The 21488-nt window shown below is 42.5% G+C and overlaps 1 protein-coding gene and 1 pseudogene across 6 annotated transcripts in view; one reads left to right on the top strand and one right to left on the bottom strand.

Annotated features, from left to right (window-relative positions):
• LOC310828604 overlaps positions 1–21488 on the top strand; it is a 249822-nt pseudogene that overhangs the window by 56485 nt on the left and 171849 nt on the right. The window lies entirely within an intron of this gene.
• The window catches only part of LRRC3B (leucine rich repeat containing 3B), a 69059-nt gene that overhangs the window by 6730 nt on the left and 40841 nt on the right, over positions 1–21488 (bottom strand). The gene's annotated exons all lie outside the window — the stretch shown is intronic.

The following is a 21488-nucleotide window of genomic DNA, read 5'->3' as shown; positions in this document are numbered from 1 at the left end:
AAGAATATGTCCTAAGCTAAAATCATGACAATAACCTTTTTAAGAAAGCTTTCTATAAAGTCTTTAAAAAGTTTACCAAAGTCATAGTTCTCCTCACTGAAAAACAACATTTCAAAGGCATCAAACCTTTAAGCCTTTAGTAACCAAGCATCAGAGTTTCTGAATTACCCCTATAGTCTTTCCAAATCAGTTCCATTATAAACAGCAGAAGCTGGCTGAGGAACATGCACAGGGAACCCATTAATCACCATCTGCTACATTTAGCAACAATCCACAATACTATATAAACCCATAAATTCACGACCAAGGAGCCATATACTTCTCTGAACATTTCTACACTTGTACCTGTATCTCCCTGAATGGTCTGTCTTAACACAAAGTGAGGAGCTATCCTGACAGGATAAAAACAGTGCTTTTATGTTGTTGTTGTTTTATTTTTTAAAATCCCTCATTGTAGAGAAAGTTAAAGGGCTCCTGTAGTTTTCTTAACCATGTATTTCAAAAACCCTAAAGAAAATTCAAAAATCCGTAAAGAAAATGAAAAGCACTCCCAGACACAGACAGGGTTGGATAAAGCTAGCCAATCATAAAATGATATTTGAAGAATGTACTAGAAAAGAGCCAACGTTGGCAACTGTGGCCAGCAAGGAAGTTGCAGAGGTGGGCAAAATATTGGCCAGGTTACATAGAGGCGAATGGGTAAAAGGGTAATTTGTACTTGAAAACACAGGTGGTAAACTGAAAAAAATATTACAAGTTCTGTGAGTCACTATAAAAGTCCTAGGCCGTATTTTTCCCCAGGAAGCATTGTCTCACAAAATGGTTGCCACTTCTGCAGATGGCAACAGACATTTGTGTTCACAGAATTGTAAAGCTACAAGGAACCACGAGGGTTATCTTGTCCGTGTCCTGCAATGCAGCAATCTTTTGGCCAACATGGGGCTTGAAGAACATTACATGATGGAAACACACTCTTCTGCAAACTAGCACACAGACATACATGTGTTTGTGTGTAAATACATGCATGAATACAACCACAAACACTCACCCAGTTACTATATAGCTCTTACATGTATCTTCAGAATTCGAGGAGGCTTACTCGCAGGTAAGGAAGTACAGAAATGCAGCCTAAAATAACAACTCCGAGTTAAAACTGAACAAAGCTGCTACCTATAGCTCTATCCTGCTAAGGAAACCAACTGCATTTTGTGGAAACATATAATATAAATATAAAATTTTTGTGTATGTATTAAAGGAGAAAACATTGTTATGTAGTAACTCCTTGACTGAAAAATGCAGAGAAAGAACATTAAGGGATTGGGAAAAATCATTAAGAATGTTTTTACTTATTACATCCCTAGTTAAAGGTATCACTGCTAAAGTGATTAAGACAACTAAATCGGAATGTTTTGATCTATTAAAGAACATCATCAGAAGTCACTTGAATGAAGATAATCTATGCAGGCGTGAGAGCAGATCATGTTGTTAAAGGGAACAATAGAACTAAATGAGACAAATGCTCTAAAACAAAACAGGACCAGATAATATCTTCAAGACAGATATTCAGTGCTCTTTTCCTGGGGGTACGCATACCCCTAAACATTTTGTGAATCTAAGTCTGACCTCCTTGAGGGGCAGTATTTCAATATGACTAGGAAAATGAGAGTACCCCTAAACATTTTTAAAGAAAAAAAGCACTGAATATTGCATCTTTAGGAAGTGTGGCAATAGGAACATAGATAGTCACCATCTAAACACAATGTTGAACACTTCTGAAATTTTAAAGAAAAGCAGAAAGGCTAAACCACCAACAAGTACAATTAGGAATGCAATATTTCAAGCCACCGCAATAGTCCCTGGCAAAACGTAACTTAGAAGGATGCAATTATAAGATTTGTAGCTATTGTCTAAGGCAGGAGATGACAAGAGAGACCACTGCTGCCTTGGCATACAAATCTCCACAGAAAGTATCTGGAACTGAACAGCTAGTAACAATCACAGTCATGCAATTAAATCCAATACCCTCTTAGGAAGCAAATTGCAAAACAAACAACCACAGAAGATATAATTTCTGAAAAGGGAATAATAAAAGAATGGTACGCGGTCCCCAATTACCAGTTAGAAAGCAGCTAATAGGAGAGGTAACACACATACAAACTGTATAGAGACTAGTTAAGAACATCAAAATGGAGGCTTGGGGAGAATGCATGCCCCCAATTCATTTATTTAATTTTTAAATAGATAATCCATTCTACTTTGGGGAGTGCTTTGCGGTATTTTGAAAAACTGCAAAGCAAGTTTTTCATTTATACAAAATAAATAAATAAATAAATCTTGAATCAGTTTACAAAGGATCTGTGCTTGACGTCTCAGCTTGGAACCCTTAGATATTTGGAAGAAATTCAAAACCATCAATTCAGAACCTAAACTGATGCATTCTAGTAAATTCTCATTCATACACACCCACCCAGGCCCACACCACAGTTAATGATCAAAAGAGGAAAAATTCCAGAAGTGTATTGCACAGTACTGTGTGCTCATAGCAGAGAAAGCAGGGAAGTCCCTCCTTCCTGGAATGCTGGTACATTTTTATGTTTGTTTAGTTTGTTTGTTAGGGGCGCAGGTGGTGCTGTGGGTTAAACCACAGAGCCTAGGACTTGCCGATCAGAAGGTCGGCGGTTTGAATCCCTGTGACAGGGTGAGCTCCTGTTGTTCAACCTAGCAGTTCGAAATCACGTCAAGTGCAAGTAGATAAATAGGTACCGCTCCGGCGGGAAGGTAAACGGCGTTTCCGTGCGCTGCTCTGGTTCGCCAGAAGCGGCTTAGTCATGCTGGCCACATGACCCGGAAGCTGTACGCCGGCTCCCTCGGCCAGTAAAGCGAGATGAGTGCCACAACCCCAGAGTCGGTCACGACTGGACCTAATGGTCAGGGGTCCCTTTACCTTTACCTAGTTTGTTTGTGCATAATAAAAATGCAAATACATACACACACAAGAAAAGCAGTGAAGCAGACATGCGCTGAAGCAGGGCTGCTGCCTTGCCCCCGAGACTGAGGGGGCCTGGGGTCCAGCGAAATTGGCGTGCACCTATGACATCAGCACACCGCGTGGCATGCGTGTGTGGCCACCGCAAAACTTTGTGGGCCCTTTCACCGGAAATATTGGGGGTGCCTATACCTGGCGGCTATGCACTGAAGCAAAGCCAAGGAAGGGCTATCCTGAGGCTTAATGGTATAGTGCAGGGGCCAGCAAACTTTTTCAGCAGGGGGCCGGTCCCCTGTCCTTCAGACCTTGTGGGGGCCGGACTATATTTTGAAAAATATATATGAATGAATTCCTATGCCCCACAAATAACCCAGAGGTGCACTTAAAATAAAACCACACATTCTACTCATGTAAAAACACACTAATTCCTGGACCTTCTGCGGACCGGATTTAGAAGGCGATTGGGCTGGAACCGGCCCCCAGGCCTTAATTTACCTACCCATGGTATAGTAGAACCTCGGTTTTTTAACTTAATCCATTCCAGTAGACCGTTCGGCTTCCGAAAAGTTCAAAAAGCAAGGATCAATGGGTTGGCTGCAAAGTTAATGGGGGAAAGGGAAATGAAAAACGAGAATCGGAAGCTGTTTGGCTTCCAAAAATCGTTTGAAAACCGGAGCAGTTACTTCCTGGTTTTCGGCGTTCGGGAGCCAAAACATTCCAAAACAGAGGCGTAAGCGAACCAAGGTTTGACTGTAGCATTTTTGTATCTTGCTGAAGAGCCAACCAGCAGAAGATGAGGAAAGCAGCCAAGATTTAATTCCTTCTGTTATAGAATGGGAGTTATCCCCTTCACTTTTGCCATTCTTTGGTGATACGTTTTACCAACCTGCTACCGCATGAACTGCTTGTAGCTCATATTTCATCATGGTCCTTTAAGAATATCAAGAGGTGGTGGCCTTGCTGGTGGCTCGGGGCCACTGGTGCTCTGGCACAATAAACTGTGGTGCAGAAACAAAGCTGTACAGAGCTATACTTGTGGATGCTATTTGGCTGGAACTGCGATTGTTCAATGGGGAAAGAGGCATAAGACTATGGAATACTTGGCCTCACAAAGTCTTAATACTTAGGCTTTGCTCACCCCAAATTGTGGAATACAGCTGACCCACACATAGTAGTAGCAGTAGTAGTAGTAGTAGTAATAATGATAATAATAATAATTTATTATTTCTACCCCACCCATCTGGCTGAGTTTCCCCAACCATTCTGGGTGGTTTCCAACAAAAGATTAAAAATACAGTGGTACCTCGGGTTAAGTACTTAATTCGTTCTGGAGGTCCGTACATAACCTGAAACTGTTCTTAACCTGAGGTACCACTTTAGCTAATGGGGCCTCCTGCTGCTGCCGTGCCGCCGGAGCACAATTTCTGTTCTCATCCTGAAGCAAAGTTCTTAACCTGAAGCACTGTTTCTGGGTTAGTGGAGTTTGTAACCTGAAACGTATGTAACCTGAAGCGTATGTAACCTGAGGTACCACTGTACATTAAAACATCAGTCCTTAAAAACTGCCCTAAACAGGGCTGCCTTCAGATATTTTCTAAATGTCTAAATTTGTCTTCTAAAGAAATAGTTGTTTATTTCTTTGACATCTGATTGGAGGGCATTCCACAGGGCGGGCGCCACTACCGAGAAGGCCCTCTGCCTGGTGACTGAATGGTCCTTTGTCGCCATGCGTGGTCCTTTAAGACACAGTGTGGGAGTTCACAAATTGCAATGCTCATCAGACTGGCTCTTGGGACATTTGCATGGTTAATTTTGTATCATCAAAGGAATCCCTGCTTTTCTCCCACTGTGGTCCACAGTTCAGCCTAAGCTTCTTTTTAAACGCTACTGATATGTATGCATGGCGACATTCTGTATTTAAAGAAACAAAAATCTAAGATGGTACCTCTGTACAAAGCAAGATGAACCACTGTACCAAGTGCATTTATGAAAAACGGGAGCAATATGAACTATTAAGTATTTTATTGTTACCAATGGAAAAACCCAACTATGTTTACTGAGTTGTTATTCAGCTAACCATTTACAAGGGAGAAATAATTAGAATTGTAATGGTCTGTGAGCACACATATAAGTGTAATAAAAGGGCTCTATTTCATGTACAACAAGAGCACTAGAGGCTATTTAATGGTTGGCATAATTTGGGAAAGCTGAATTCATGTAATCAGGTTCATCAAAAGCTGAATTTCCAACTTCACTGCCAGATACCCAGCTTTTTAATTGCTATCAAGGTGCCAGTTCCAGTACCTAACCTTGTAAATTTTGTTTCCGATAACATTACACCAAAGACACAGCTTAAAAAATAAAAAAGGAAATAATCATTAAGGCAAATGGCTAATCAAACACACACACACACACACACACACACACACACACACACACAACATCTAAAGGTATAAAAAAAGTCTTCAAGAGATGCCTGAAGGTGGAGAGCGAAGATTCCTGCTGAATTATTATTATTTTGTATTTCTTAGTCGCTTTATCTTGCCCAGGGCAACCCAAAGCAGCTTACAACCAACCAACCAACAAGACAACACACTTCCCTCACAGATACATCAAAACCAGGAGGAAAAAGAAATACATTAAAAGCATCCCACCTACTTCTAAAAGGCCACAGACAGTTAAAGGCCAAGGCCTGGTGTGGCGTTTGCCCATTCCTTGTGATTATGTTTGTACAGGGGGGTGGAAATGGTAAATGTAGATTGACCAATGAGAAAGCTCAGAGGCAGAGCCTACCTGGTTTTGAGGCTCAGCCCAGGGTTTTAACCATGGAGAGATAGAGGAGTGAGAGTCAGACAGAGGCAGTAAAAGTCGAACATAGTGGTTGTGACAGAGTGAGAGACAGGGATAGAACTGAGAGAGAAGAGTGTGACAGTGTGAGATAGCACCACATCTAGTTAAAAGTGTGACAGTGTGAGATAGCACCACATCTGAGAAACCGTTTGGAACATATTAAAAACTTGTTTGTTCTTCAATAAACTTTAATCTTCGTTGTTGACTTTACAACCTGACTGAGACTCAGTATTTCACCTGGTTGGTGGCAGCGGAAGGATAAAGCAGTGGTGTACAGGTCAATAGTCTGTGAAACGACCGGGGGCTCCATACAAACACCTTGGTTTTCAAACAGTTCCGGGAGCCAAAGGGACTCCTGGAACGGATTAACTTTGACAACCAAGGTACCACTGTATATTGCGATGTTCAGCTGGTTCGGCATCATGATGCTGAAAACCAGACATCACTCAGCCCTACTGGCAACACTAAATGTTTGACTCCTGGTTGAGGCCAGTCTGGCTTCTGTAAAGCAAAAGGACAACTAAGAGAGTGCAATGCATAGAAAACTAGAACTTTAACAAGAAGGGTTCACGCTTCCCTCCTTCTTCATATGCTGTGCAAAGGGATGTTAGTGTCTCGCTAGCTTGCTAGTGTCTCAGTTCTGAGTGGCACCTGGCAACGCGCAGAGTGCCATCAATCCCTAATAAATGACCAAAACACCTTGAAGGACGGAACACTAATGGAATAGGAGAACATAATTTTTAAAAGTGAACAGCAGATTAGGCAGAAAGAAAGAAGTTCAAAAGATCACCAATTCAATGAATAATAAGAGATGTCATCATTGAACAGTAAGCCTCACCTTCAAATTATGTAATACCACTGTTATCTAATAAAATAGCCCCTGGTACCCCTGGTATCAGGAGTTACATTTAGAAAGGAGACTTGTGGGCTCTGGGGAATCTGCCGGGTTGTCTTCTGTAAATTCTTCTTTACTTACGACGGTTTTTCCTAGCGTCTGAAATGGCTGGATAGAGTTAAGGACCTCACACTATGAACTGTTGACTCTTAACAATTATGGAATTATAAAATGCTAAGGAGAGCCACATGAACATTTATAGCCATAATTATGCTATGATTTCACAGTCATTGAATGCATTGCTCCTTATTCCAGATTAAAGACTTGCTTAATTATACTCTGTGTGTAAGTGAATCAGCACTCTCCAATTGACATGCTAAAAATGAATTTAACTCTGCTTTCCCACCTCTCGAGTCAAAATTATTGAGTAAATATCACTTCATTGTTTGACTGTGCAAGTGCCCCCAACCCTCGCATTCTAAAGAATTTGAATGAGGCAGGAAGTAGCCTCTTTCCTTCAACATGTTTTGTCCTTCAAAGTGCCAATTAAATAAAAATAAGTAGATTTAAGTGAAAGCCTGATTTTCATATAAGAAACAGCCATTAAAAATAATGAACAGCCATAAAGGAAAGCAGTCCAGATCACAAAAGGACTTTTTGAAAATTAATTGCTATTCAGTTTCTAAAAGTTCAGAATTTCTGCCATTCAATTTCTTTGCCTCCCTTTTCTTCTTCTTCTTCTATCCTGTCCTTCCCTTGCACACTTAGAAACAGAATTAAAGATAAATATACCATGGTCGTGACCTCACCCTGAATTCAAGAAATGTGGGTTCTGAATGTTGAATATAATGATCTCTAGACTCTCTGTTCAGACTTTATTTTCATGGCATATTCCTAACACGCATTACGAAGAACAGGAATCATGCCCATTGGCCTCTCCTTTTGTATGTCCTTGGCCCCACTGCCAGTGTAAGAGTATTTTGAGCCCAAAGGTGTCATGGACTTTGACGATGCTCGAACTCAGGATGAAAGGGAGAAATGTGCTAAGAGGAAGGCATGTTTGGCAAACCCTCATTGTGATCAAATCCCGCCCGGAAACCTATGTCCCCACTGTGGAAGGGCGTGTGGATCCAGAATTGGCCTCCACAGTCACTTATGGACTCACTGTTAAGACCGTGTTCATGGAAGACAATCTTACTTGGCTACGAGTGATCGCCAAAGAAGAAGATTTTGAGCTATGCGTTGCTGCCACCTACTTTATTTATTTATTTATTTATAAGGGACGCAGGTGGCGCTGTGGGTTAAAGCCTCAGCGCCTAGGACTTGCCGATCGAAAGGTCAGTGGTTCGAATCCCTGCGGCGGGGTGCGCTCCCGCTGCTCGGTCCCAGCGCCTGCCAACCTAGCAGTTCGAAAGCACCTCCGGGTGCAAGTAGATAAATAGGGACCGCTTACCAGCGGGAAGGTAAACAGCGTTTCCGTGTGCGGCTCTGGCTCGCCAGAGAAGTGATGTCACGCTGGCCACGTGACCCGGAAGTGTCTCCGGACAGCGCTGGCCCCTGGCCTCTTAAGTGAGATGGGCGCACAACCCCAGAGTCTGGCAAGACTGGCCCGTACGGGCAGGGGTACCTTTACCTTTACCTTTTTACTTTATTTATAAAAATAACACTCCAAACATGCTCAGAAAACACACTTTCTACTTGTCCCACATGCTCCACCTCAAACTAAGCTGAGGAAGGTCTAGGTCTAGGAGGAGCCCCCACAAAGCCTTAGAAGGAGTGGGTCTATCCAGGGCCGTCTTTAGCATACGCACCGCTGGGTTGCCCCCAAATTTAGTTTAGCCACCCCCAGATTTTTTTAGTTGTTTAGGTTTTTTGGGGAGGGGGGAAGCCAAAGTTGTTGACCATTTTGGAGGGAGGAAGATTGCTCACCTGTAACAATGACGCAGAGGAAATAACTCCTTTTGTTTCCTGAATCGTCGGGAATATTTGACGCTACGGAGTAACAGAGTGACGGAGGAGGGGAGCGGGGCTTTCAATCCATTGTTTTTCACTGCCATTGATTGAGAGGGACTGATATACAGTAGGTATACATCTGGCACCCGCCAGAATACATTTGGTGCCCCCCAGAATTCGGCGCCCGGGTGCACCACACTCCTTGCACCCCCGGGTAAAGACGGCCCTGGGTCTATGCCACTGGTCTACAACATGTGGTTGATGATTTTGAGGAAATTTTGGTGCTTCATCAAGTTTCTGGAACTTTCCTCTTGGTGTCCATGAAAACACCAGAGCCTTGGCCACTGTCTCCATTTCCCAGTGGTCTGAGAGACCATCGGGGAGCAAAATACTGAAGTGCACAGGCACACACACCAAACTGAAATTGTGCATCAGTCAGGAGTTCTTTGACCATCAGCCAGCACTTGAGAAGGGGAAGCAACTGGTCTGGGTACCAATTGTTTTCAGTTAAGGCAGGAGGCACTATTCCAGGAAGTTGAATGTTTTCTATGGTGCCGGCCACCAAGTTCTGCTTGAGAAAGTACCAGACAAAGTTGGGATTTAAGTTTATTGTGGCACATGTGCCTGAATTATGCTCTTGCCAGTACCATTCTAATGTTTGAAAATGTCCTGAAATGCTATTGACTGTGGATGAAAAAATATTTTTATTTAAGGAGCTTATTCCAGTGTTTACATACCAGCACATAAGCAGAAGAAACCTAATATTTTGCTAAACTGCCCACTGCATTGTACAGTTTCTTCCTGTTTAGACAATAGCTTTGTCCTGCATAACGTAAATGAATAAGGCTAGCTGACATGTGCAAGGGTTTAAAGGGTTCAGGAAATCTTTTTTCTATACCCCATTCAGTGGGCAGCATATAGACTAGGAGTGCTTGAAGAATTTGATCTTTGACAATTCCAACAGAAACAAATCTGATTCTAGCCTTCTGGACTAATGATCAATTAGTGCTTGGCTGTTCACGAGCTTTCACAGTTTCTAAACATTGTGATGTATTTCTCTGCTAAAGAAGCACATCAAAATGTGTTTAGAGATGTGTATTTTGAGAGAAGATGCATTTAGAAATAAGGGTTATTTAAAATGTGCATTTTAAAAAAATCAGATTAATGGTGAAACAGAACAAGTTCAGTGAGTGAATGTATGCAAACCTGACATGGAGTGATTTACCATTCCCTAGTGCAGCCCCAACACTTTGTCAGAAAACAGAGAACAGGAGTGTTCTGAGAAATGATTTATAATGAGATTTTTAAAATGCTGAAATATGCATTTCCAAAAAAACCCCCTAGCAGTTCTTTAACTTGGTATATAGTAGGTACAGAGATTTACAGGCATGATAAAAAAAAAATGTTTTATATGCAACAACTGCAGCATGAATACTATTAGCCCATCGATAGAAGCAAGAAGAACTACCAATGAAAGAAGAGTGGCAGATGAAACTGATGGACTATGCCGAGTTGGCGAAATTAACTGGGAAAATTTGGAACCAGCAAGACCAAACTTTTCCTGAAAGATGGGGTGAGCTCCCGTTTTTTGGTCCCTGCTCCTGCCAACCTAGCAGTTCGAAAAATAGTAAAAGTGCAAGTAGATAAATAGGTACTGCTCCGGCGGGAAGGTAAACGGCGTTTCCGTGCACTGCTCTGGTTCGCTAGAAGCGGCTTAGTCATGCTGGCCACATGACCCAGAAGCTGTATGCTGGCTCCCTCGGCCAATAAACTGAGATGAGCGCCGCAACCCCAGAGTCGGCCACGACTGGACCTAATGGTCAGGGGTCCCTTTACCTTTACCTTTAACCAGGAAGCAGAGAGGCAGAAGAGGGAGGATGATTATACTATGGAATAAGCTGGTATATTTTGGGGTGCTGCTGCTGCAAGCCCCTCCATAAGTAAACTCAGCTTGTATATATGTAAATAAACCACATTATTATTATTATTATTATTATTATTATTATTATTTTGCATACCACATAATAAAAGAGCACTAAATAAAAACAAAGATACTGTAGCCTCTGTGGTGCCTAGTTTTCCAAAGGAACACAAGCCCTGGAATCTCCCTACTGCTCTGCAGATTGGGGGTGGAATGTAACAATATTATAGCTACAGTATATCTATTTTATTTGTTTCAATTGCAAATTTTGTTTCCAGCTTATTTGATACAGAGTCTTTAATTCTTTTATGTTAGTACTGTCCACATTTGCCTGGCTTTTTTTTGGGTGGGGGGAAATTGCATGTGAAAATAAAGAAAACCTTTTGCAAATAAAAAGAAAAAACACAAAAACTAGTTAGTCCATTTGCCACAGGCCAGAAAGAGAGAGGTTTGTATCACTATCAGAATCATCTACATGCTGTTATTCGGCAGCTAACATAGAAGACAACGACAATAAGGGTAAAAAGCATTACTATTGTGGGTTTTCCAGGGGGTATTCAGGGGCATGCAGTACCTGCGCCTCTTTTGTTGTTAAAACGTGTGGCACTTACTGTAACAACTTAACGGTGAGTACCGGCACCTATTTTTCTAGGAAAAAAGCACCGGTAAAAATCTATGCACAGTTATCTGGGAATAAACTCCACTGAACTCAGCTGGCTTCCTTAGTAAACATGCATAGGACTGTGTTTACAGCTTTTTTTTGTGATACTGCTTTCTTATGTGCATGAAGATTCCAACCAAGCTTTTAGTAGCAAACAGATTCCCTGGCTATGCTTTAATGAGTGTCTGGGCATAAGATTAATGCTTTCAGCAAGACAGGAGACGTGATGCAATGTGTACATTTTCATAGCTCTACGCAGAGGATGGGCCACTGCTAAGAGATGAAGCTCAGTCTATATTGGGCAGAGGGCAGAGAGTACCGATCCTCTGTTGTTACATCATATCAGCAAATTCACTGTATATTCACATACCGCCAACAATCAAATCTTTCAAAAATGAAGTTAGAAGTCTAGTTTTAATAGCCTGCATTGATGAAAACAAGAGAGTTTAAAAAGCCCATACCAAAAAAATAAATTTCCCCTTTTCTTTTTGTGGTAGTTGTTTCCAGTGGCGTAGCGTGGGGGGTGCAGGGGGGGCTGGCCGCACCGGGCGCAACATCTGGGGGGGCGCGCTCGCGCTCGCAGCTCTCTGCCCCTACCGGGTTAGGAGGTGCAAATCACTTGCCTTGCCCTGGGTGCTGACAACCCACGCTACGCCACTGGTTGTTTCCTTTCTTCTCTGGGTCTCTTCAAAGCTACCTCATGTTTTCTCTAACACCAGCTGATGGGAGTAGTAACACCAAACATCAGGTTGGTAAAAGGCTGCTTGAAATACAGTTGTACCTTGGATCCTGAACGCCTTGTGAGTCAAACGATTTGGCTCCCAAACGCCGCAAACCCAGAAGTGATTGCTTCCTGCAACCAATTGCAAGCCATACCTTGGTTTCGGAATGTTCTGGAAATCGAACGGACTTCCGGAACAGATTCCATTCAACTTCCAAGGTACCACTGTACTGCACAATTTATAGATCTATAAATACAGCACAGAGGGGGAAATTTCAGAGGTCTTTGGAAATGGACTGCTTGGGGTGAAGAAAGGGAATCCCACCTGTTTTGAACTACAAGGCAAAGCCTAACAAGGGATGCAGCAAGTCACATAAACAGCCCATAGTTGTGTGACATAGGTAAAAGGTGAAGGTAAAGGACCCCTGGACGGTTAAGTCCCATCAAAGGCAACTATGGGGTTGCGGTGCTCATCTCGCTTTCAGGCAGAGGGAGCCGGCGTTTGTCCACAGACAGCTTTTCGGGTCATGTGGTCAGCATGACTAAACCGCTTCTGGCACAATGGAACACTGTGACGGAAGTCAGAGTGCACGGAAATGCCATTTACCTTCCTGCCGGAGTGGTACCTATTTATCTACTTGCACTGGCATGCTTTCGAACCGCTAGGTTGGCAGGAGCTGGGACAGAGCTCATCCCGTTGTGGGGATTCGAACCACCAACCTTCTGATCAACAAGTCTAAACCACTGAGCCACCCGCGTCCCTTTTACATAGGGGAACATGCATAAACAAGGAAGCCTCGGGAAGTGCAACATTTCAGCACCTGCTAGCCTGCCCTAATTAACACATGTTTTATACAGTGAGACTGTTTGGAAAGAATAATGAACGAGCTGCACATACCAGGAACTCAAAACAGGAAACACCAAAGAAAGCATCAGGGTAATTAGCCCGAGGAAGATCTGTTGATAATAAGGTCAGCGAGGTGGAAAAGACGTAAACAACGAAGGGATATATTCAGCAAGGAACACATTAGTACATAGTACCTACAAAATGTTAATTCGCCGCGGCAGCACAAATCGTTTAAGAAAGATGCTTCCACCAGCCACCTGAGGATCTCCTGCCAAAAGGGAATTCAGGCGAACGTAAGAGGAGGAAAATGAATCAGAGGTCGCTGTTGAAAAGAATGGCTAAAACAGAATGGCATTGGCATTGCGACATCTGAATTATCGCAACTTGGGGGCCTTATTACTTTGCAGGTAGCTCAGGTGGTGCATGTTCCAAGGAACTCTGCAACCCTACCCTAAGTATGCTTCCTTCAAAGCTAACAGGGTTGAGTAGAATTTCAAGGTAAAGGGACCCCTAACCATTAAGTCCAGTCACGGATGACTCTGGGGTTGCGGCGCTCATCTCTCTTTACTGGCCGAGGGAGCCGGTGTACAGCTTCCGGGTCATGTGACCAGCATGACTAAGCTGCTTCTGGTGAACCAGAGCAGCGCACGGAAACACCATTTACCTTCCCACCAGAGCGGTACCTATTTATCTACTTGCACTGGTGTGCTTTCGAACTGCTAGGTTGGCAGGAGCAGGGACCGGCAAGCCCTAGGCTCTGTGGTTTAACCCAAAGCGCCACCTGCATCCTTCTAAGTAAATGTGCAAACAATCAGGGTTCATAAAAAGGAAGAGGGAGCCGAGTTGGTCCACAAGGGAAAAAAACCCAACTCCAACTTTGCATATTACCTTCATTTGGGAGGATCAAATGAAGTCACAGAAATGTGGCAAACTTGTCACAATATTGAAAGCTTCTTGCATTGTTGTCGGCCCTAAGAAAGATATTCCTCAAATGTGAATATCGGTTGCTATCCCTAGCCATTTTGTAAACCTGGGAGCCTGCAGCAGTTTACAGTGCATTTGTGGTTTGTTTGACACTCTTGGTGAAACTGCTGTTTGGTTTATATGTCAACATTTACATGGGGGAAAATGGTCTGTTTCTTCAGCGCCACCAGTTGGAAGTAGGGCTGGGCAATGTAACAATACAACATCCAAAATCGGTTTGAAGTCCATGCCATGGTAATGGATTCATAACGTTTGACAGGGCTATATATTGCAAATTGTGATGTGTGTGTGCTATGTAAAAAATCGTGATGTGGGGAAAACAGTGAAGCTATTCGTCACTCGTCTATGATTCCTGGAGCCCCTGTTGCTCTGTAAAGGTAAAGTACCCCTGCCCGTACGGGCCAGTCTTGCCAGACTCTAGGGTTGTGCGCTCATCTCACTCTAGAGGCCGGGAGCCAGCGCTGTCCGCAGACACTTCCGGGTCACGTGGCCAGCGTGACAAGCTGCATCTGGCGAGGCAGCGCAGCACACGGAACACCGTTTACCTTCCCGCTGGTAAGCGGTCCCTATTTATCTACTTGCACCTGAGGGTGCTTTCAAACTGCTAGGTTGGCAGGCGCTGGGACCGAACGACGGGAGCACACCCCGCCGCGGGGATTCGAACCGCCGACCATGCGATCGGCAAGTCCTAGGCGCTGAGTTTTTACCCACAGCGCCACCCGCGTCTGTACTACAGTATAAAATAACAGTTGTAACACTATGTTAAACATTAAGTTAAAATGTATCAGTTTTAGACCCACCAAGTAGCAGCAGTTGCCAGGACATTATCCCATTTGCCTCTACATAGTTACAACCTTATTTCAGACAACATAATATATTGGTATATTTCTGGTGATATATCAGTTGAGAAACTGAGAAACAGTTTCTATCCAAATGCAATTTTGGTTTTAAACACAGTGTAAGGTAGTCTCTATGGGAGTATATTGTATTTAATTATGGGGTATCAGTGTTTTTAGGGGGTTAACCAGGCTGGGATAGCAGGCTTGTTGGTTTTTGAATGTCTGATGTAGATTTTTTTCAATTTCGTTGTTCTGCATGGGACAATGACAATAAAGATTATCGTATCGTATCACAATGTTGAAAACCAGACATCTCTCAGACCTAGTTGGAAGAACCATGCCTACCTTACAACTAACTGGATGAAGAAAGAGTTTTCTGAGAAAACATTATATTCTTGCAGCAGGCATGCAGCCTTGAGGAAAGTTGTTTATATTCTGCAATGCATAAATCTGTGATCGAAAGAAACTATTGCTGAAAAAGACTGAGCAGTCCAATCCTACGCATGTTTACTTGATTGAATGGCAGGGTTAAATTTCTAAAGCTTTAAAATTTGTACTTAAAAATAAATCTTTTAAAAGATTTTTGCATTTGCTCAGAAAAGCAGCATTTATGTATACATGTGTGTGTTATACTTTAATATGTACTATTTTATATTATAAGAAGCTATGCCATGTTTTATCTAGTTTATGCTCAGGTAAGGATTATAGCTATAAATAAGTCACACTGAATATAGTGGGATTTATTTCTCCTCTACGCATAGAAGCTTAATTACACTTTTGTGCACCGCTCTACAGTGAAGTCTCTAACTAAATTAAACAAAAAGCCTTCATAACTTGCCTTGTTGATGTTCATGGAAATATATGCACATGGGGTTCATCATCAGTACCTATCCATCCTTGACTCTACACTGAAAGGGCTATTTTTGTCTTCCTAAGAAGTACAAACATATCTATTGATGCCAAAAATATAATTAACAACAACAACAACCCACTGTGTGCTTGCATAGAGACACGAAAAGGCAGAACATTTGCTTCTCATACAAAACCCCCAAGATTCAACCCCTGGGATCTCTAGGTAGGCCGGGGGGAATCCCTGTCTGACACTTTGCCAATTAGGGCAATACAGTGGTACCTCGGGTTACAGACGCTTCAGGTTACAGACGCTTCAGGTTACAAACCTTCTTTGGCATACATTCCAATTCCCCATTCCTTCTAACTAGAAAAAAACACACCACACTTTTATTTGAAGTTGATAGACCTGGAAAGGTTTTCTCTTTCTTTCCTGAATATTAGGTCAGTTAAACATGCAGTTGGGTCATTTTCAAACGTCCATCATCGGACGTTTAATTCTCATACTCTGTAGACAGAAATCTTGTACAGTTGTACCTTGGTTTTCGAACAGCTTGGTTCCCAAATGTTTTGGCTTCCGAACGTCGTAAACCCGGAAGTGACTATTCTGGTTTGCGAACTATTTTTGGGAGCCAAACATCAGATGGGGCTTCCGTGGCTTCCGATTCGCTGCAGGAGTTTCCTGCAGCCAATCAGAAGCCACATTTTGGTTTTCGAATGTTTTGGAAGTCGAACAGACTTCCGGAACGGATTCCGTTCGACTTCCAAATTACGACTGTACACCATACAGTGGTACTTGGGGGTTACAGACACTTCAGGTTACAGACTCTGCTAACCCAGAAATAGTACCTTGGGTTAAGAACTTTACCTACGGATGAGAACAGAAATCGCGGGGCGGCAGCGAGAGGCCCCATTAGCTAAAGTGGTACCTCAGGTTAAGAACAGTTTCAGGTTAAGAACAGACCTCCAGAACGAATTAAGTTCTTAACCCGAGGTACCACTGTACTAAGGGATACATGAACCATAGATCTGACTTGGTATAATGTAGCTTCCAATGTCCTGCAGTAATAGGTATTGTGTAGATACATCTGGTCCGCAAATCCAAATGCATCAGTTGGTTTAATGCTAGGGGGTGCCAAAATATCCACAAACTACCATCCATACGAAGTGTCCAAAACAACAGAACTTCATCTGCTCAGAGACTTGAAATTTTTTTTTTTGGCACGAGCTTTCAACACTTTGTGAGATGTGAAGTTCATGCTTTCCATAATGTTGTGCTCAAAACATTTAAGCTGAAATAAGGAGCAACAGCCTCCATAAGGAGTGGGGTGCAAAATGAACTATGATACTGTATTGCTATGAAATTAGATAATGAAAGATTTCATCCAGGACTGCAAGAAAAATAACGAGTAGCAGAAACTGTGACCCACCTATGAAAAAGCAAAGGAACAATGAATTCTTCACCTAAATAGGAATATATTTCACGTGGAAAAGCTCAAAAGCCCCAGAAATTCTTTTTCATGTGAGATTTAAACTCAGAATGAATGTTCATTATGATAAAAGCAGTTTATTTCATCTGAACTATTTTAAGCTGCTTGAAAGGGGAGGGAACCCCCCCTCCCAAGGTGGCATGTAATTAAAATAAAATACGGTACAACAAACCCATTAAAAGTCAGCAAAAATAAACCACAAACATCAAGCCCTGAAATTCCAGAATACATAAGTATCAGCAGAATGAAATGAAGAAAAAGCAGGCAACAATAAGTGGGTTTTCCAAACATCTGAAGTGATGAGCTGTCATTCCCTGATCTTCTACATTAAAAAATTAAGTCAATCATCTATTCAGCATAAATGCTACAAGAGGCTATGCCAAGTGCTTGCAAGCTGACGAGACACACTTATTCACAGCATAATTTGCAGACATTTATTAAGGATTTTGTTTCCACTCAACCATAGCATTTCTTCAAATGTACAAAAAGCAACTTTGGACATGTGCTAAAAACCCGAACAAATTTCCTAGGAAAACAAATATGGCAAAGGCTTGCAAGTGCAAACAATATGATTTAATTTCTCTGGCCTGGATGTTGTGGGGGTGGAAGGAGGGGGAGAATAAAAGAGATTAACATGTTTTTGTATATCTAAAGACTTCTACACTGCAATTACAATCATTCCCCAGAGCCATTCGAGGGATGGGCAAAAATTAAACGGGATCTGGTATCTGTGAGGCCATTTCAGGAAGATCTGGGAGATTCATATTCCAAGATTTGCCTTGACAAAGTTCATTGGAGAGCCTGCTCCTAATTACTACCTCACTTTTACCTACCTCATGGTGAAGGTAAGCTGAATCTCAACCTAAAATACATTAATTAGCAATGGTTGCAAGGGAAAATTTTCTCGCCATAAGAACTAGGTCAATTCCACAGAGATCCTCTCTTCCTTTCTTTGGCATACATTCCAATTCCCCATTCCTTCTAACTGGAAGGAAAAAAATATTTGAATTTGATAGACCTGAAAAAGTTCTCTCTTTCTTTCCTGAATATTAGGTCAGTTAAATATGCAGTTGGGTCATTTTAAAATGTCCATAATCAGATGTTTAATTCTCATATTCTGTAGACAGAAATCTTGTACAGTCATACCTCGCAGACTACTCTGGGGTTGCGGCACTCATCTCGCTTTACTGGCCGAGGGAACCGGCGTTTGTCCCCAGAAAGTTTTTCCAGGTCATGTGGCCAGCGAAACCAGAGCAGAACACGGAAACGCCATTTACCTTTCCGCCGGAGCGGCACCTCTTTATCTACTTGCACTTTTTTGTGTGCTTTTGAACTGCTAGGTTGGCAGGAGCAGGGACTGAGCAATGGGAGCTCACCCTGTCACGGGGATTCAAACCACCAACCTTCCGATCAGCAAGCGCAAGAGGCTCAGTGGTTTAGACCTTTTATGTGATAGCAAACCATTGTTAAAGGCCCATCCAACCCTCCCCCCCCCGTCCCACAACTATGTCTACAACAACATTAGTGACTGGTACATCAAGTCCACTTTGAATGGATGGTCAATAATTACAGATAACCAGTTCACATGGTCACAGATGCCTTTTGTTCAGAGGATACAGGCGTCCGTCATGAAAGCTCAGTCATCATCTGATACCACTAGAAGGAAGCTAACAAATGACCGCAGAAAGAAAAAGGACCATTTGCAATGTCAAACATCAATAACTAAGGAGGAGCGCCAGGCAAGGAAATTAAATTAAAATTTACTGAAGCAAGTAATATGAATTATTTTGATCTTTCAATTAAAGATCTTCCAAAATGTTACTGCAAAAAAATAAATAAAGTAAAAATAAAACCTTTGGTCTGCAAGCCCACACATACAAATTACAGAAATTTAATATTAACAAAAATTCCTTTATAGTTCATATTTTTGTTAGTTTAAGCCATGAAGTGTAAAGTCGCTTTTCATGAAAATAGCACCTGAAAGGACTGTTTGAGTAAGCACTTCTTTGTCTACAGGCCCACATGGTGGTGGTGTGTTTTAAATACTGTACAATTTGTAATTCTTTGTAATTAAGAAACCTGAAGGTGACTAACAATATAAGCCTACATGTACATGCTCAAAATTCAACAGAGCTTATTCCATTGCTTACTCCAGAGGTCAATGGGCCTTGTGCCCTGGTAAAGCAGATTTAAGACCGCAATCCTATGGCACATCGAGTTTGGAGGAAGACCAGTTGAATAAAATAGGGCTTAGCACATAGGATTTGTCTATGCCTTTGCAATCCTGTGCACACAGGGCAAAACTAAGATGACATCAGAACCATATCTGTCAACTTACAGATTTGAAAATAAGGGACCAGCAGCCTCAAAAATAAGGGATCAGCAGCCAAAATAAGGGATTTTTCCAGCACAGGTATGTTCGACTTCTGAGCCCCTCCAAGCCAAAGGCAGAAAAACCAGCCAGCAGCCAAATGAACCCTCAAGAGGTGGTTCTCACAGCGCAGCAACCTGGCAAAGGGGATGCAGCAAGGAAAACCACCGTCACCTCTCCGCTGGGAAGCACTGAGCAAAGGCAAGTCCCCAGGCAACGTGGCCGATTTGGTCGGCACAAGGCATGCAAGCTCCACCCCCCCAGTCATTCTTAGACTCCTTATTGAGTGAGCAACTGAAATATACTCAGAGTCGCAAAGTGATTTCATGCTCTTTATTCAGCTCATAGTGGTGAGGAGGAATGAATGAATGTCCCCTCAAAGTATCTGCTTTATATACATTATTTACACAATGGGCTGCACATGATTGGCTAATTCTGGAATTCTACTGTAAGCCAACCAGGTTGTGGATTCACTTCTATCTGGAGCATGATTGGGTGGTTCCTGCCAACCAATCATACTGCTGCATTGTTCTAAGACCAATCAGACTGCTGCATTCTGAATCCTATTGTTCTAGGACCAAGCAGACTGCTGCCTTTTGGATCCTATTGTTCTAGGACCAATCAGACTGCTGCAGTTTGGATCCTATTCAATTCAGTACATAACAGCAACACAGCCAAGCAACACAGTTGGAGCCTCCCTCCTCCCTGGCCGGCAGGGAGGGAGGGAGAGGAGCTGCTTCCTTTGAAACCCGGGAAATTTAAGGGACATCATCAGTAAGGGACAGCAGCAGGACACGGCGCTGGGATAAGGGACTTTCCCGCCAAATAAGGGACGGTTGACAGCTATGATCAGAACCCATTTTGGTAAATGTTGGTTGCTTTCCTGAAGTAAGCAGTGGGGGCTCAGGGGCGCCTACATTTGCAAACTGGAAAAATGTTCATGGGCACTCCTCTTACCTTGCAAACCATTCTACTGGCTACAACAGAGTGCTGCTTTCATGCCTAATTTTGGTGGGGCAATTGTGGTGGGAAGAACCCTGTGGGCACCAGAGAAGGCTGTGTGCCCCCTGGCATACATCACACCACCAACTGGAACAGATCGGCAGGCATGCTGGCACTGTGTTGTCTTTGGTGCTATGGAACTAGCAACATAGGGAGATACTGTAAATCAGTGTTACTAAAACTTGGGACTGCAGCTGCTTTTGGACTACAGTTTCCATCATCCTTGACAACTGGTCTTGCTAGCTGGGGATGATGGGAGTTGTAGTCCAAAAGCAGCTGGCGACCAAAGTTTGGGAAACACTGCTGTAAATGACAGTAAATAAAGAAATGAATAAAATGCCAGATATGTGTGTGGAATTTTATTCATTTATTTTACTTTATTTACATATACAGTAGTACCTCAGGTTACATACGCTTCAGGTTACAGACTCCGCTAACCCAGAAATAGTGCTTCAGGTTAAGAACTTTGCTTCAGGATGAGAACAGAAATCGTGCTCCGGCAGCACGGCAGCAGCGAGAGGCCCCATTAGCTAAAGTGGTGCTTCAGGTTAAGAACAGTTTCAGGTTAAGAATGGACCTCCAGAACGAATTAAGTACTTAACCCGAGGTACCACTCTGTGTGTGTGTGTGTGTGTATATATGAGAAAGTAAATAAAGTAAAATATAGAAATGAATAAAATACCACACACATATATGGAATTTTATTCATTTCTTTATTTACTATACAGTGGTACCTTGGGTACCTGGGATAGCAGAGTCTGTAACCTGAAGTATATGTAACCCGAGGTACCACTGTGTGTATATATATAGAGACAGAGTCAGTCCTTTGGTTTACCAGGCTCAGTGTTGTCTACTTGGAATGGCAGAGGTTCTCCATGGAGCTTTTCAGAGGCCTATATAGAGACACCAAGGGTTGGGCCTGGGACCTTTTCCATGCAAGGCATCTGGTCTACCACTACGGATGGCTGATGTCTGGTTTTCCACACTGCTATATCACCAGTTAAACGTCACAATATATTGATATATCACAATGTCTGAAATGATTGAGTTAAGTCCAGGCGCCGGCTGGCTTCACAGTTTCCTCCACATTGTGATTTTTGCAAAAGCAAACAGTTACACACATCATGATTTGCGATATATTGTTCAAACATTATGAAACCAATATCACACATATGGACT

Source organism: Podarcis gaigeae (assembly GCF_964106915.1).
Source record: "Podarcis gaigeae genome assembly, chromosome: 12".
In the NCBI taxonomy this organism is placed as follows: domain Eukaryota; kingdom Metazoa; phylum Chordata; class Lepidosauria; order Squamata; family Lacertidae; genus Podarcis; species Podarcis gaigeae.
This window is presented reverse-complemented; position numbering and strand designations above follow the sequence as displayed.